This window comes from Siniperca chuatsi, linkage group LG16, assembly GCF_020085105.1.
Source record: "Siniperca chuatsi isolate FFG_IHB_CAS linkage group LG16, ASM2008510v1, whole genome shotgun sequence".
NCBI classification, from domain to species: domain Eukaryota; kingdom Metazoa; phylum Chordata; class Actinopteri; order Centrarchiformes; family Sinipercidae; genus Siniperca; species Siniperca chuatsi.
The window spans coordinates 2,991,297-3,008,107 of NC_058057.1; positions in this window are offsets into that span (position 1 = coordinate 2,991,297).

The following is a 16,811-nucleotide window of genomic DNA, read 5'->3' on the forward strand; positions in this document are numbered from 1 at the left end:
TCGGTCGCATCCACACATTCATCATTCAGCGCTGATCATATTAAGAACATGACCAACGTAAATACAGACATAAACTGACTTTGGAAGAATAAAACACCATAACATATAACAGTAAATTAAAATAAGAGTAAATAGAAAATAAAAAATTACACAAAGGCAAGTCTCAACTGTAGAAGCAAAAAATTCTGATTTTGTTTTTTGGCTTTTATGGTTTTGTTCATGGCTGATATTTATAAAATTTACCAAAATATATATACTAGTCTGTTGTTTAAACCTGCTCGTTAAACACACACATTCTGGCACCTGCACACATAAGAGGCTGCATGCGTCAAACTCAAAGAGAAGAGGGTGTGCCGGGCTGCCGCAGACGCAGAGAAAGGCAAGGCTGTAAATATTCATGCCGGAGCTGTCAGCACGCCGTGCCTCTCTGCTGGCTCCTGTCACTCCATTGATCTCTCAAACATGACATTCACGTCCAATGACCGCCCTGCCTCACCTCAATCATGTGGGAAGAGGTGCCCTTTCTCCTTCCTGCTTGATGTCAGTTCCTCCAGGGGACGGGACCATGCTGATCATCCCCTCCATCCTGGGCTCTCACATCCCACTCATCATTATATGCACAATGGAGGATGGAAAGATCCTTGCTTCACACCTTACAAGTGTTTGCTTATACCTGCCCTGATTATGCCTTTTAACAAAGCCCAGAGAACCACTTTGTCTGTTCAAAAATGCACGTTTTGCATGGATGCAAAAATCAGCCATTATGATGGATGCCAGAATTGTGGGTGATTGCAGCTACACCACTTTCTCAAAATGCTACAGTAACTGAGGCTGCAATGCATTATGGTCCACTGAGGTTACACTTTTGGTGAAGTTTTCCATCATATCACATTGTTTGCTCTTTGGTTCTGAGGAATTGACACCAAAATTGAAACCCATATGAAATCCTGCGGCTTTGACCAAAATAATGTCACCTGAACTCTGCGTGAACAGAGGTGAAATCAGCAAACTGTGCGACTTACGCTCACTTAAACCTTGTTAACACTTTCAAACAAGAAAATCAACTGAAAAAATTAAGCAGGGCTAAACAGTAAAAAAAAAAAGGTTTCCCAGGCAAACAATGGAGCATAGTGATTGGTCGTTGCCTTCACAGCGCATTTATTTCTGATTGGCTGCTGTGAGGTCCACTGAACATGTTACTGCTCTCTCCCACTCACTAAACACAGGAAGCCACAGACACAGGCTGTGTGTGTATCGCATACTAACGTACTATTCATACTAAGTATGACGTCAAATTGAGTGTGTAGTGCGTTCTAACTGTATAGTGTGTGGATTTTGTGTATGCGAGAAATGCCTGGACGTGTACTAGATTAGCAAGAATTTCTTTTTCAAATTACAGCTAAACAGTCCACTAAAATGTGTTTCTGAAAACATATGAGGTGGGAAATAGGCAATGTATTAACAATCTTTAGTCATATTTGATCAGCACTGCCTAGTTTGACAATTTGATCTGAGTTTCGTGAGCCTGGTGCCTTTCGCTGTATCAACCAATCACAGCAGCGTTACGTGTGACGTGGGACTTCAAATCTGGACCGGCAACGCTTCTCTGTCAGTCATTGTATCAACTCGGCCCCATATAAGATAAACGGCTGTGATTGACCTGACCGAATCCAGAACGGGTGGAAATCCGTTTGAATGGGAGGGGGGCCAGACGCATCTGCCAGAGCAAATGAAACATGAGCTCTGCAGATTGGTCTGGTTCCCAGGCTGGAGAACCACTGCTTATTTGAAAAAAGTGGGGAACAGGTTCCACCTGTGTCTCGATGTCTCCCCTACCTGAGTGTATTTAGTCAGTGTGTTTGCTTTGCTCAGTGTCAGATTGTAGTTGCATCGTGTGCCTGTGGTTGTCCCCACCAGTTCAGCGTGTGAGCTTCAGTCCTGTATTTTTCCTGTACCTCTGTGTGGATTTACCTTTGTTGGGCTCCTGTTATTTTTTTGTGTTGGTCTTTTGTTGGCTTACTTACCCGGACTTCTCAGCTGCTCTGAGTTGTGTTGTGTTGCCGTTTAAGTAAGGAATAAACTCATCTTTTGTTCTTCAACCAACCTGCCTGCCTGAGTGCTGCATTTGGGTCCTCTGAACGTGACAAAACCAAAGGTGAATAATAAAATGATTACCCAAACTATCTGTTGTAATCACAGTTTACAGACCGACTGCCTGCAACAACTTTGGCCAGTGGTGTACTGGCCACCTGGCACACTGGGACAAGTCCCCGCGGGCCATCAGAAAACCCATAAGGTTTTACCGGCCGTCCGCCGCTGTCGGCCAACAAGAAGGGTCGACAAGACAAATGTCAAAGTAAAGGAGGGGTGAAAAAAATTGAGGAAAAAAGGAAGCAGGCATTAGAGGCACAGGCTTCCAAATGTAAAAACACTGACATACGGTTTGGGCATCCTCAGGAGGCCAGCAGCACTGAGATGGATATTAAATTGTTTATCAAATTTTGTCATGTTTTTTTTCAAGGTAAATAACATTCTGGAAATTGTTAGTTATTTTATTATCATTCAGAGAAAATAAAACAGCACAAATCTTACGTTCTTACTAATCCTTACTTACTGACAACAAATGAAAAGATGTGCTAAATCATATACATATACATATGTACAACTGTAACTGACTGTCATATATACTGTACATATGTAATCAACCCTCACCGACCCATGCTTATTATCATAACTGATGTTTCAAAAATAAAATCCAAGTTGCAATAAACCATAATTTTCCTTTAAATGGCATACATAAAAAAAAATCACCTGTGGCAATGAAATCCCCTGTTATGTCTAATTCCAGTTTTTCACGCAGTTATCTGTTCAATCTTGTACTGTAAACAGAGAGACAAACGTGTTGTTCCTGAGGGGAAAACCGAGGAATCTGATGAAGATTTATGTCTCTTTATACAGACCCTCAAGGTACTTCTGAACATTTCTACTCTTCAGGGTTGTAGAGGAGCAGATCCATAGTGATTGCTATGAGTCACGTTGTACTATACTATACTAATAAGACACAGCATAGACTATAATATCTATACTGTATGTAACTACATTTGAGTGCTTATGATTATTGATTTCCTGTGGACAGTGGTGCTTTTCTCAGGTAATAATTACCCATCCACACTGAACGGCACCCGCCTTGTAATTGCTTTCATAAGACCTTTATACACTCTCTTTCAATGTGTCTTCAATAGAACAATCAATACATTGATAGAAGAGAACCTGTTTTTACTGTTGCCCGGCAAAGATATTAAGATATACACATCGCTGTACTTTTTTGCATTCAGCGTGCAGCAGCAGAGCCTGAGACACTTTGTACATCCTGATGTTCCTCCTCTGGCCCCTGTTCTGGTCATGCTTCATGAACCCTGGCTGATGTACCGGTGGATCTCAGAGAAGGGGGGCCGATAGGGGGGCAGATAGGGGCCATGGCCTGTTTTCCCTCATCCTCTCAGAAATCTGTCATTATCCCCTGCAAGCCATTCCTCTCACACTGCCTAGGACCTGCCTGTTAATTGCCCCCGAGAACTGGTCCAAACAGAGACACCGAGAAGAAACATCTCTGATGGAGCTGTGAATCAATCAGCTTTCATGAGGCTTAGAAAGAATCTTCTTTTCTTTATGAAACAAATGTTAAAACATGATTTCCCGCTTGACAGAGTCTTTTTAGGCGATTAGACTCCGCGGGGAGATTTTGTTAATGGAGGCGTCTGCCCTGAGCTGCAGCAGAATGAATCCCCCCGTGGAGTCCGGACACTGGTGGCGGTGGCGGCTGATGGCTGAACAGGTTGATGGAATGATGAGCCGATGGATTTGCGAAGACTGGGCCAAGATGGGGAGGTGGAGGGGCACGCAACCGGTGCATCAATGTACTGAAGGCAGAGAGAGAATCATATGTTAACTGATGGTAGTAAGATGAGGTTAATGATGAAGGTGTGTCACTGTGCTGTTGGATAGATGAGACCAGCTGATGGAACAGCTGATAATGACAGCAGGAAATGTGAGTGAGCATGTGTGAGTGGAGTGAATGGCAGGATGGTATGAGAATTAACTACAACCTAGCATGCAGAAGTCTAGTCTTCCTGACTGAACGTTCGCTAGAGCTTCGTTTGTATTGGTTAACAAACAGCGTATGACTCCATTTTAATTTGCAGAATTGACTGAATTTAAAATGGATTTTTAGATGTAACTTCCAGTGATGGTGGCTTTGCAGCAATTTTGTCAACAGTTCGTTGACACTTTAATAGTTCTTTTCGGTTTTTGTATGAAGCTAAGGAGGACAGTTTTCCCCACTCTGGTAATAATTACGGTCTGAACACTATGAAGTGAATGTGGCATAAGCACAAAAAAATGTTTTATATTATAATATAAGTTTTAAAGTATAGGTCTTGAAATTTTCTACATTTTTGTTTTTGTCAACAAATACCATGAAAAGACCAAACCCAACTCTTCGCAACTCTACGTCTCTCAGTAATGACTTCCTGTCTGTGTCTCTCTGAGTCCATTGGTTCTTACTGAAGAGGAAAATCATTAAAAAATATTTACAAATATATAATAAAAAAAAAAGGGCTCAGTAAATTCCTAAAACAGCTGCTCACTGTAGTTTTTAACAAACGTAACTCAAACAGGAAGAAATAGTGCATTTGTTGGGGACTATTTTCAGCGGTGGATTAATCCACATTTGGTGCCTCAGTGAGTGTTTGGGGCAGCAGGACGGTGTATGTGGGATTGAGTCAGAATAAACTACAGTGTGTGTGTTCATGGTAATGAAGGAGCATGTCATCCTTAATGAGGTTTTTTATAATAGTTTTTGGACAACAATGGAGCTCTATGGCACAGAAGAAGAAGATATATCAGGCTTTGGCTACACACAAAATACTTGTTAGTAGGATAGTTGGTTTGGGTCTGCACATGAGATTTGTTAAATATAAAGTATCGCCAGACTTATCCTTTAAATTTGACAAAATAAAATACGATATCTACTATTACATGTAGTGCTAACTTTCAAAACAGATTTTTATTCATATACAAATCTTTCAGCACAAAGTCAGCACACAGAATTAAGGTTGTTTTAGAGCAGGTGCAACAAAGTCAGGAGGGCTCAGAACTGAGCACAAAGAAACTTAATGGAGTAGGGCAGCAAATCCATCAGCAGGAGGAACCAGTAAGGAGCACCAAGGCTGTCTCTGAGTCCAACCAGGTCAGAGGATGAAGAGAGTAAATAAGTAAAACTATTTACATAGCACATTTTTTTAACACAGGTTCCAAAGTGCTTTACATCAACATCAAGCACAAACGCAAAGCGCATACGAGAGAAAAACATTCAAAAATACAGATAAACGCAACGCACTATGACCACGACGCTACCAGACACCACCCAGAGCACACCCTTGGAATCATAGAAAAAGCCAACCTGAAGAAGTGAGTTTTTTAGCAGGAGGAAGAAACTTGGCTGGAGGGAATTTGTGGTGGAGTTTTTAGGGGGTTTTACTAATTCTTTATAGTTTGAGGGTCTAAGCTTAAGGTGATCATTTTCATATATTATTCTATAATGTGGCAAGCCTGTGATTGTAACTGTGCTTCATGGATATACAAATAAACTTTATACTGGTGTAGATGCAAACTGGCCACTGTATGTATCCATCTCCATAAACTCAGCAGACAGATAAGGTGACACCGTTTGCCCCAAACACATACTGGAGGCAGTGACTCCTCCTACTGCATGTTTAGTCAGCATGTAGACTGGGTCTGTCGCAAGGAAAACCCACCAATACACCTGGCAACATTACCAGGCGCTGAAGTAGCTACTTTACAACGGTCAGAAATCAATTTGTCAATGACACAAACTAAAAGCCGTCAGCAGGTTTGTCCCTGCAGGAGAAAAGATTAAGAGAACCATTTTAAGGCATAGTTTTGGAGCAGTGAAGGCTAAGCAGAGACTGGCTGTAGATTTGAGAACACATCTGATAATGCTGCAGGATACTGTAGCACTAAGGCCACCTGTAACTCTGTGGATTGTGTAGCTACTTTGTTGAGCTTATAGACATACAGTATAGACAGACACTAAGGAAGGAAATGCTGAGGTATCCCAAGCTGACAGCAGAGGTGGAGCTTTTTGATTGGTTTTCACAAGGCAAACAATCATCATTAATTATCTTAACAAATTCTACATTAGAGGATGGCATGGTGGCTCAGTGGATCGAACTGTTCCTTTGCAGCGAGAATCCACCAGCAAATTGGGGCCTTGCTGTGTGGAGTTTGCATGTTCCCCCGTTAGTTTGGTCTGGGTGCTCCAGGTTCCTCCCACAGTCCAAAGACCACAGTCTGTCTGTATGTGTCATCCCAGTGACAGACTGGAAACCAGTCCAGGATGAATTCTGACTCTCTCCCCAGTAGGAGCTGGGATAGGCTCTAGCCCCCCATGATTCTGCAATAGGATAAGCTGGTATTGTCTAGATAATGAATGAATTGCAGCTCAACATTATTTCTTTTTCCCATCATCTCAGTGTTGTAAATTATGTTATTAAATTCTTTTATTGTTTAATTTCTGCTTAACATATTCTAATGTTGAATCCCTCAGTTATGCATGCTAAAGGTGTACTTCAGTAATTTGATATTGTACTTCTGTAAAGTTTGGGGATTCACAAGAGACATAATCCATGGACCAGAATCCATGCACCAGAGGGTTGGATAGTCTTACTTTTAGTCCCTAGTGTGAGCCAAGCTCCAAAAATGCTGGATCCTACATTTGCCATAATGCATCTCAACAGCGTCTTTTGTTAGACTCACTGTGCCTGGTATATGCCCGTTCATACTCCACACTCCAAGTTTGTAACACAGGCATTCTGTTATGACATCATCGCCTTGCAGAGCTGTTTTTACAGATAGTTAATATTAACCATGACTAGTAAACATGCTTCATTTTGGTGCTGTAAACCCCACTGTCCTTATTAAGGATAATTAATGTTTCATCTTATTACATCCTGTGAATATGTAAATGTGGACTTAATGGATACAACAGAAAACTTAAATGACTAAAATGATTGTGAGGCAATTACCTAGTGAGGAAAACAAGGACTTTTGGCTCATAATGAAATAACGGATAAATGGAGAAGCCCAGCGTGTGACTGGAGGGATATTTGCTTTGGATCACAATTTTAGCAGGGTGTCATTTTGATTTATGGATGTCAAATACACATTAATAAGTTATGGCTTTGGTGATTCGGGTTGCCAAGATCCCATCTTCCATATCTTGTGTCTTTCAACTGAGGATTTCAGCTCAATGGCTTTAATAACATGCATGAATGGATAGGCATTTTTTTAAAGATAGATTTGTTGCAGCAATTTTTTTCTTACCCTCCTCTTTCTGCTATTAGCAAGCAATCAATGGTCAATTGCCTTTTTAATGCCTTCTCCAGGAACTTGGTGAAAGTCAGACACACTTCAAGGTATCCATCCACCTTAACTTCCTCCATGGCTGCCCCTTCATTTCTGCTCAGAAGTGGGTACAAATAATAAAGATAATGTTCGCTGAGTAATGATTTCCCATTTTCTCCTTACTTGTACCCCGTTATTATTTAGATCAGTATGGCAGTGAAAATTAATTTTCTTTTCACTTAGGGGGGACATTACCATGATTAATTTCAGCATTGAGTGGAGCAAACTGGAGGATTGCTGCAATAAGAGGAGTGAAATCAATTTACTCTGATGTGAGAACAGCCGGAGAATGTGGGGCTTAAACAAGTATGAAATTACCCTCTCTGTCTTCTCCTCTTATAGGAAGAGAGCATCATTTGGCAAGGCCCTTTTGTGCCGGAAATGTGACCCGTTTTGGCCTTCATTGGGATGAAAGGAACTTGGAAATGAAATTCTCTCTATCTATCGGCCATTATTTCAATATCACACACACCGCTTGTGTAGCTGGCAACTGGAAAATCAATTTAGAGGCATAGATAAAGATGCTGTTTCTGTTTGGTTTTACACTGTTCTATGCATTTGCTGGCAATGAAGAAGCTGCATTTTTTTAATGATTCACCTGCTACTGGCCTCGTGAATTCATTACAACCACCAGGTTTTACCGCAAGCTGATACATGACATGGCCAAAAGACACCCCAACATTACACCCATATGTGATAGTTGAACGTGTTATAAAAATTGTTATTCTGATTCTGATTCTGAAAAACCATGGACATCAATCTGCTGATATAACAGCCTCCACTCCTCTGGTTTCAGGCTTTCTGTCAAGATGTTGGAATCTGGCTGCTGGGATGTGCTCCCATTCAGCCACAAGAGCATTAGTGAAGTCCAACACTGATGTTGGGTGATAAGGTCTGGCTCATAGTCTGTGTTCCAGTTCATTCCAAAGGTGTTGGATGGGGTGGAGGCAACTATATCGCCTGAACAGAACACTCATATTCTGCAAAACCCCTGATTATGATTAATGACCAAAAAAAAAAAAAAAAAAAAAGATGGGCAAGGTATGATTATGGTTAGGCAACTAAAACACTAAGATTGCCATAAGATTTCTCTTCATTGGAGGTAAGGGACCAAAACCATGAAATAGTCCCATACCAAAACTACACTTGTATGTGGGCATACTTTTAGCTTTTTAGTGGTACAGAGTACAGAGTTTACTTCACAAAAGTAAAGAGTGCAGAGTAACATCCTTTACAAGAGAATTATATTATTGATGTAATAGGAGTCATGAAGCTAGCTTCATTGGGAATGACATTGAGTGACATCATGAGACGCATCAAAGACACGCAAGATATACACAAACCATCCCAACCGGTGAAGAGAGAAAGATAGAGTGACGAGGTCAGAGCAGGAGGTTCAACAGCTCTAAGTGCAGCAGGTGGAAGTGAGATGGTGAGATGATTACAATTATTTGAACATCAAGTTCAAATTCAAGTATATTTAAGTTTTATGTCTGATGTGATTGATATTCCTGTAGATTAAAAGTGAATTCACTTTACATTCATTCAGTTTCTTTTCAACCACAGCCTTCCTTGTGGCTCGTGTTTATCCATTCTGTGCTATTTTTACACCTGCTCTTTTGTTTGATACGTACACCACATGTCTAGGGAGGAATGCATCACATTTGCTGAAACACAGCCACAATCTAAGGGGCTGCCCTCCTCAAGCCACAAAAAAATCCCAATAATAGTAATAATAATTTCAACAAATTCTAAATATTTGAGTGTTTGAAATATGGAATTCACCCAGTAACATGTGTGAAATATGATAGAAAATCATCTGCGCAACATACATGTGTTTCCTACATGTCCCCTCCTACTGTCTGCATGTCTCAACAGCTCTGGGGCAATGGAGAAATCGCCCACAGGAGGCGGGTCTGAATATCAGTTTAGCCAAAGATATTAACATATGACATAAAATTTAACCAATCAGTGGCCTCAAATCTAATCCGAAAAGGGTGATTATTTTATCGCCCCAAGGTGTTACTTACTGCTTTATTTTATGTTGGAATAAATAAATAAATAACTAATAAATATTTAACTTCAAAGTAGTAATTCCTTTTTGATTAACTTTCTGCATTAAATCACACTGGGATGTTTGCTGAAATTGATTGAATGTGGCACAGCCCTAACTAGAAAATTTTCCACCAGCTGCAGCTGCTAGCAAAGTCTGATTTAGTACAACAGCAGCTTTAATTTAACATAAAAAGTCAATAACCACACCTAATATCTGTTTATGTACCAAATAAGTAGTCCTAAAACCAAATAGTCTTTGTACATTTCTGCTAAATCCTGTCTCATCACAAACCTTTGACCTGATTAAGACAAATGAAGATTGTTAATCCCCATGGCCAAGACTGGACATCACGGCTGATCTGAGAGACTGAACTGAGCCCGGTGGCGTCATCCCTCACACTTACTCTGAGAGGCATGAAGGCCAGAGGAGGCTCTGTCCTTGGTCACCAGCTGTTACAGCCGGACACTGGAAGTCATCTCACTTGACAGATCAGGATGGATATCTGAAATCTTTGTCTTATCTTGGCATGCTGAGGATCTCTACAGCGAGTCCAATGAAGACAGATGAGGACTAACGCGGGCTGATTTTGGGGATGCCCTGTGGCCATCCCTCAAGTGGAAGGAGGCCAGAGAACCACCAGGGTGGACAGGCTGACGTCCTTGGCCGCTGGGGCGACTTGAGCTCTGCGTCTTCAGGGATGAGGGAGAAGGATGAGATGGGCTGCCAGAGTTTTTCATCAGCTGTACTGAGGCGGAGCATTGATGTATGACGGAAGCTTTCCTCTAACACTTGGTCCGGTGGATCAATAGTGTGAGAGCTGGCAGAGCTGGGGAGGGATCTTATAAACGATAAGCTGCTCACACAGAATGATGGTGGGTCTTCCTCCCAGGTCCACAGAGGCCGGGGAGCAACTGAGGATGAGATTACATATGGAACACTACACAGCAGCCTCTGAAACTCATCACTCCTCAGTGGGCTGAGCTACTTTCTGCAGAATGTGAAAACTTGAGAGCAGTCCTGAAGTCTCCCTTGTTGTTGTCAACTCATTCAGTCTGTTGTTCTTTTCTTTGAAATTTTAGTTTTTGTTTGACATCAAACCGCTGGGTGAATTCTGTAACACAGATAAGACTGATCATACAGGAAGAAGAATACCGCTGTAACCAGAACCAGTGAAAAGAAGTGGTAAGACTGTAAACAGCACTGCGTTAAAACAACACAAGTGTCTGTGGTGGTGTGGCATGTTGTTTTAGGTACAGGTAAGAAAATGAAATAGGATCCAGGAAAGCAGGCCATTTCTGGACTTTTTGGATCCCCACATTATCTGCATTATAATATATAATATTTTGATATTTTACTCTCTTAAATTCTACTTTATTCAACTTCTCTAAACTTCTGGTCTGTGTCATGTCATCAGCATCATCTGTCAATTAGTAATTTTACATGAACTCTAGTCCCTTTTACTGTGTGTCCTGGTTTTAATCATGTTTAGATATGATAAGGAACCTAGTTATTATTATCTGTGTATGATTCCAATATGATCATCTGTGCAGGAATGTCTGACTCTTCACAATCACAGTCAGTCTGTAATTTTTGTACTTAGCTGTTGGTATTATGTGATTATTGTTGGGAATCCAGTAGGGCAGGTTTGGTTATTAGTAAATAGCAAAGATAATTATTAATATTAATACAATTATGAATATCAATAATATGATATATAATAATAAGTATTAATAATAACGGGGCACCACCCTGGGATCACAAATACAATCTCAAAAAGGCGTTGTCCACTTAGAAATGCCAATATTTAAAGCTATGGTAGGTAATGATGGAGAAACTAGCAAGAGACAGCTAGATTTCGAAAGTTTCCAACTGAAAAAATCCCAACCCCTCCTTTCAGGCCCCTCTCCAAAGCCACTCCCCCAAAACACATTTTCATGCACAATGAGTGCACAGGTAGAGCAGGTATGCTCCATGCAGGTAGGCAGATTTTTTATTTTTTTCCCAAAGCGTTTCATTTATTGATTGCTGTCGGGATGTAAAGAGAATTTCAACAAATGTAACAAAAATGCTTCTGAATTACATTACCTACTTACATTAATAAGGTGGACAGTGAAGGATGAATCTGAGCACTGACCGTCACAATCAGCTGTTATAACACATTAACACATACACAAATAACCACAGACAACTAATCTTTAAAAAAGGTACAAAAGTTTATTTGACTTTAGCACTGATCGATAATCAATAAACATCAGCCACTAAAATTCTATAACTCTAAACTAGAGCCCGATCAATTTATCGGTTGACTGATATTATCGGACGATATTGGATATATCGGTATCGGCGTTTATGTTATCCGATATGAGTCGATATAAAACTCTCCATAAACCACCACGCTTTGAACAGACACATTACAAACACTAACAAAAAGTAACATTTGCATTTTGGAACATAATGTTTTTTCACTGAATACAATGAACGTTTCAGTGGTGGAATGGAACTAAGTACATTTAGTACTGTACTCTAGTACAATTTTGAGGTACTTGTACTGCTTAAGTATTTCCATGGCATTTTCTGACTGATACTGAACAGTACTGATTTTTATTTAGCTATTTATTTTATTTTATTTATTCTTTATTTTCTCAGTGTTCATTACTAGAATTGGTTGACAATGTATATATTAAATTATTTAACGTGTTAAAGGATATTTAAGTTAAATATTCTTTAATAAAGTGATTTGACTTCTGAGTTCCTTTGCATAGTCGTATTGGTGTAAAATCGGTGCACAATCCACATAGAAAAAGTTTATTTCCATTCCAGCTCAAACATTTACTATATCGGCTGCCATATCTGTAATCGGTGAATGTTTCCCCTGGTTGGTTGCGTCTAACAAAAGCATTCAACAATCAGCATGTGATGCAGGTACACCCTCTCCCTACCCATTCTCGCTTCCAAACCAATAAGCCTTATTAAGTGGGAGTGGGTTATAAAGCCCTCCAACACAGAGTCTACATTGATGCAGGCTTACAAACAGTCTGGTATGAAAAAATGCCACATGCCTCTTAATGTGAGTTCTGTGCGGTTACTTCCAAAGGATAAATAATACATTGCCTTACTTCAAACAGACATTTGAAAGACTATTTTTGTGCACACATGACAGAAATATTGTTGCATTGTATTTTGGAATGGACATGCCATTGACATGCCTACCCGAGAAAACAGTAGCCTACACTGTTGATTTGATTTCTTCTTTGGTATTTACTTGGATCCCCATTAGCTTCCACAAAGTGGTCACTAGTCACTAGTACGCCACACAAAAACAAAAACAATAAAAAAGACAACAATTTAAAATCACACAGTATCAATAAGACAAGAAACTGCAATATAAGCCAAATATATATAATAACTGAGATGATTCTACACATGAAACAATAAGTAGCACAAACACATGGCACCAATGAATAAATCAAAAACAACAAAAAGGTTCCAGAACAGCAATAATAAAAGAACATCTATGTGAGATTCATAACTTTTTGTTTAGTGACTTTTTGAAAGCAAATCTGTTTTTGATGTGTCTGGTGTTGGTGGGGAGCATATTCCAGGCAGAAGTAGCTCCATAAAGGACATCATCTGATGTGTCATATACCCATGAAAACAAACAGTATACACTAGTTTTTCACAAAAGAAGTGTGGTGTATTATCACAGATGCAGTTTACATGAATAACAGAAGACTAGATTTTAATTATTTGACTTGATTGCCTGTGTTGTGTAATTTGAGGTACTGTGGAAAAAACCAAGGACCTAATCAGATTAAAAAATTGACCAAAAAAAAAAAAGAAATGCGGCCAAAGAAGCATGGGAGTGAGTTTTTATTTATTCATATATTTTATTATCAGTTTTCCTTTCACAAGCTTATTATGTCATGAATGTAATGAGTCATTGCCCATACACCTAGGCTACATCTTGTCATTGTTGTGTATAAGATTATCTTTTAGATTTAATTACAATAACCTTTCCCATATCTGAAAGATGTTGATTGGACAAATGTTCCTGTTTCCTGTCCCAAAGCTTGCCGTTGTATTCCCCCTCCACAGCCGCGAGTGTGACTCCACACAAAGTACGCACAGGGTGTAGGGGCCGGATTGGAATTGGGCCTTAAACAAGGGGATTAGAGCCAAAACGGAGGAAGCAAGACACAATAACTGTCCCTTTATCACTCAGTAACCCGACAAGCGAACTTAGATTTGACAGCCGTGGCACTGGTAAACAGGAAACAGTAAACAGGATGTGGTGGTCCGTTATTTCTCACAGCAAAGCTAAATCACAACAATGAAGCTCAGGTTACAATAACACAGTTATAAACTTATCTTTGCCCATACACAAGCCTCGTACTTCAGATCGCTCTTGGTAGCAATTTAATGCGTTCAGTCCATTCGGGTTATCCGGCGTAGTCTTCTCAGGCTCGGATACGGACAGTGGCCGGGATACTTTTTTGACTATTTTCTCCATCATTTTATAACTTGCACTGCACACTTAAGGACTGCATTTAAAATATGTCAAACACTTTTAGACAGGTTTAGACAGACTTCAATCGTAGCATTAACAAAATCCTGAAGTTTAGAGGTGTGGTTCACTTGCAAAATGTCTGAAATAGATACAAATCGACTCTGCTTGCATTGGTTAATATAATTAACTGAAATTGATGCTGTTTCTAAATATTTTGTGGCTCAGTGGGTCTACATCTCTCTCTCTCCCCTAACTGCTTGCTCATGGTGGGATTTGTTGGGTCTCTATAAATAATATTATAAAGAGTACGGTCTAGACCTGCTCTATAGGAAAAGTGTGATGAGATAACTTTCTATTATGAATTGGCGCTATATAAATAAAATAGAATTGAGTTATGAACTCTGTATTTCTAAAATCCTGATCCTGGCTACAGCTCTGGGCTACATAGGTACTATGTGGAGACCACATTGATTGTTCAGCTTGAACTGCTGATGTTTTCTCTTGCAGGTTTCAGATGCCAGAAGAGTTTGTTGATAGTGAAGACAAACTATCTAGCAAAGTCTGGAGTGACTGAAGAGATCTCTTAGTATTTTTCTTCGTATCTTAGTAATTTCCACTGTACTGCTAGCTGACTGCAGTGTCTCTATGAGTTAAAAATGCTTCTGTTTTCCTATGCCTTTGATTGAATAATTTACTTTACTGCACTTTCATCTACATTATTCAGTTCAGGACAACTTATTACTATAATGTCATTCTTATAAAAATATTTTACTTAAATTAATTATACTTTAACTGAGAATTTCCTCTTCAATACATTTTTTTTAAATGTTGTTCTAATTTCTTTGCAATATATAAAGCAAGACATGTTTAGCTTGGAGTCCAGGGCCCCCAAAACACAGCATGAGTTCCACTTTCAGTTCCACTGAAAACAATTTATTGCATTTTTTAAATACTGTTTGTATTTGTGCATGTGAACATAGTGTTAGTGATAATTAAGTGTTCAGACATCATTCTATCAAGCTACAACACTTAACCATAAAACTTAAAATTAATTAAATGGACTCACATTTTCCCCTGTGACTGTCACCAGACAGTATGACCAGTAGGAGCTAAGGGACAGTGTTGTGTGATGGCTGTTCACTCACTGCTGGATAGTGAACTAATAACCTGGCAGAGCACACTTGAACCTTGACACAGTGCAGTTTTGAGGATCAGTAAGCCATTTAAACTTGCTGACTTGTATCATTTTTACTAGAATGCAGTGAAAGGCTTTAATAAATCAATTAGTTTAAAAGAAACATATCTGTCATGTTCATTTAATAGCATATTGGACACTGTTAGTGTTCGACGAGGGTGTCATAACATGGATTGATAGAGCTGAAACACATTCAGGGGGATTGATGGGGTTTCATTTGATTTCATTACTCTGGATCAGCGTTCAAAGGACCAAATGATGTGCAAGCACAAGTCACAAGTCATCTTTCAAGTGGGCTGACTTAATGCCAGCTCATCCTCTTTCTGTGGTGTGTAAGCATGACAGACAATTAACTGGATAGATTCTGAGACTAGAGAAGGATTTCTCTAATGGAGAATGGAGCACAGCATGGAGTTTAAGTGTTTTTCTGTAAAGATCAAAGCACATACAGTCAGAGTGCATGCAGATGTGGCCACCGCATTAAAATTATATCGCTGAAATGTTTTAATCCTTTTCTATTTTCTGCTTCTGTTTTTCTCGGAGGGCAGAGCGATGGCTGTGAGATGGCCAGTGGGTTGTACACATGTAGTACTAATGCAGGATAGTTGTTCCTGGGATGGTTTTAGCGATGGGAATTACGGCTCTTTGAATGGAGCTGGATCTTATGGCTCCATTCCTTTCCCGTTCTTTTCTTTTTTAGGGGGCGGGGGTTACTAGGTTTATCTGCAAAATAATCACTAGGATAATGGGTAAGATCTGGATCAGTTTCAAACTTAGACATCCCACCAATATAATTTAATTTCACATCTGTGGACTAGTTTAGCAGCACTAAATTACTCGTATTGCCGCACCTAATGTCAATGATCTGCACTGTAAACATTACACAAGGTTGACGCCATATCCCTTTGCTTTGTCATTGAATTTACTATTGCCTTTTTAAGGTTATGCCACAGCATCTCAATAGGATTCAGGTCAGGACTTTGACTAGGCCACTCCAAAGTCTTCATTTTGTTCTTCAGCCATTCAGAGGTGGACTTGCTGGTGTGTTTTGGATTATTGTCCTGCTGCAGAACAAAATGAATGTTCATGACCTTAAAAAGGCAGTTCATGCTCGAAAACCCTCCACTGTGACTGAATTACAACAATTCTGCAAAGATGAAAGTTATCGCAAACGCTTGATTTGCAGTTGTTGCTGCTAAGGGTGGCCCAATCAGTTATTAGGTTTAGGGGGCAATCACTATTTCACACAGGGCCATGTGGGTTTGGATTTTGTTTTCCCTTAATAACAACCTTCATTTAAAAACTGCATTTTGTGTTTACTTGTGTTATCTTTGACTAATATTTTAATTAGTTTGATGATCTGAAACATTTAAGTCTGACAAATATGCAAAAAAATAAGAAATCAGGAAGGGGGCAAACACTTTTTCACACCACTGTACTTACTATTACCCTCTGTATGAAATGTGTTATGTAAATACAGTTGCCTTGCCTTGAATGCAATTCATACATAGAAAACAGTTTAACTCCAACCCAGCTGATGCTACACCAGCGTACGCTGAGATAGTAAT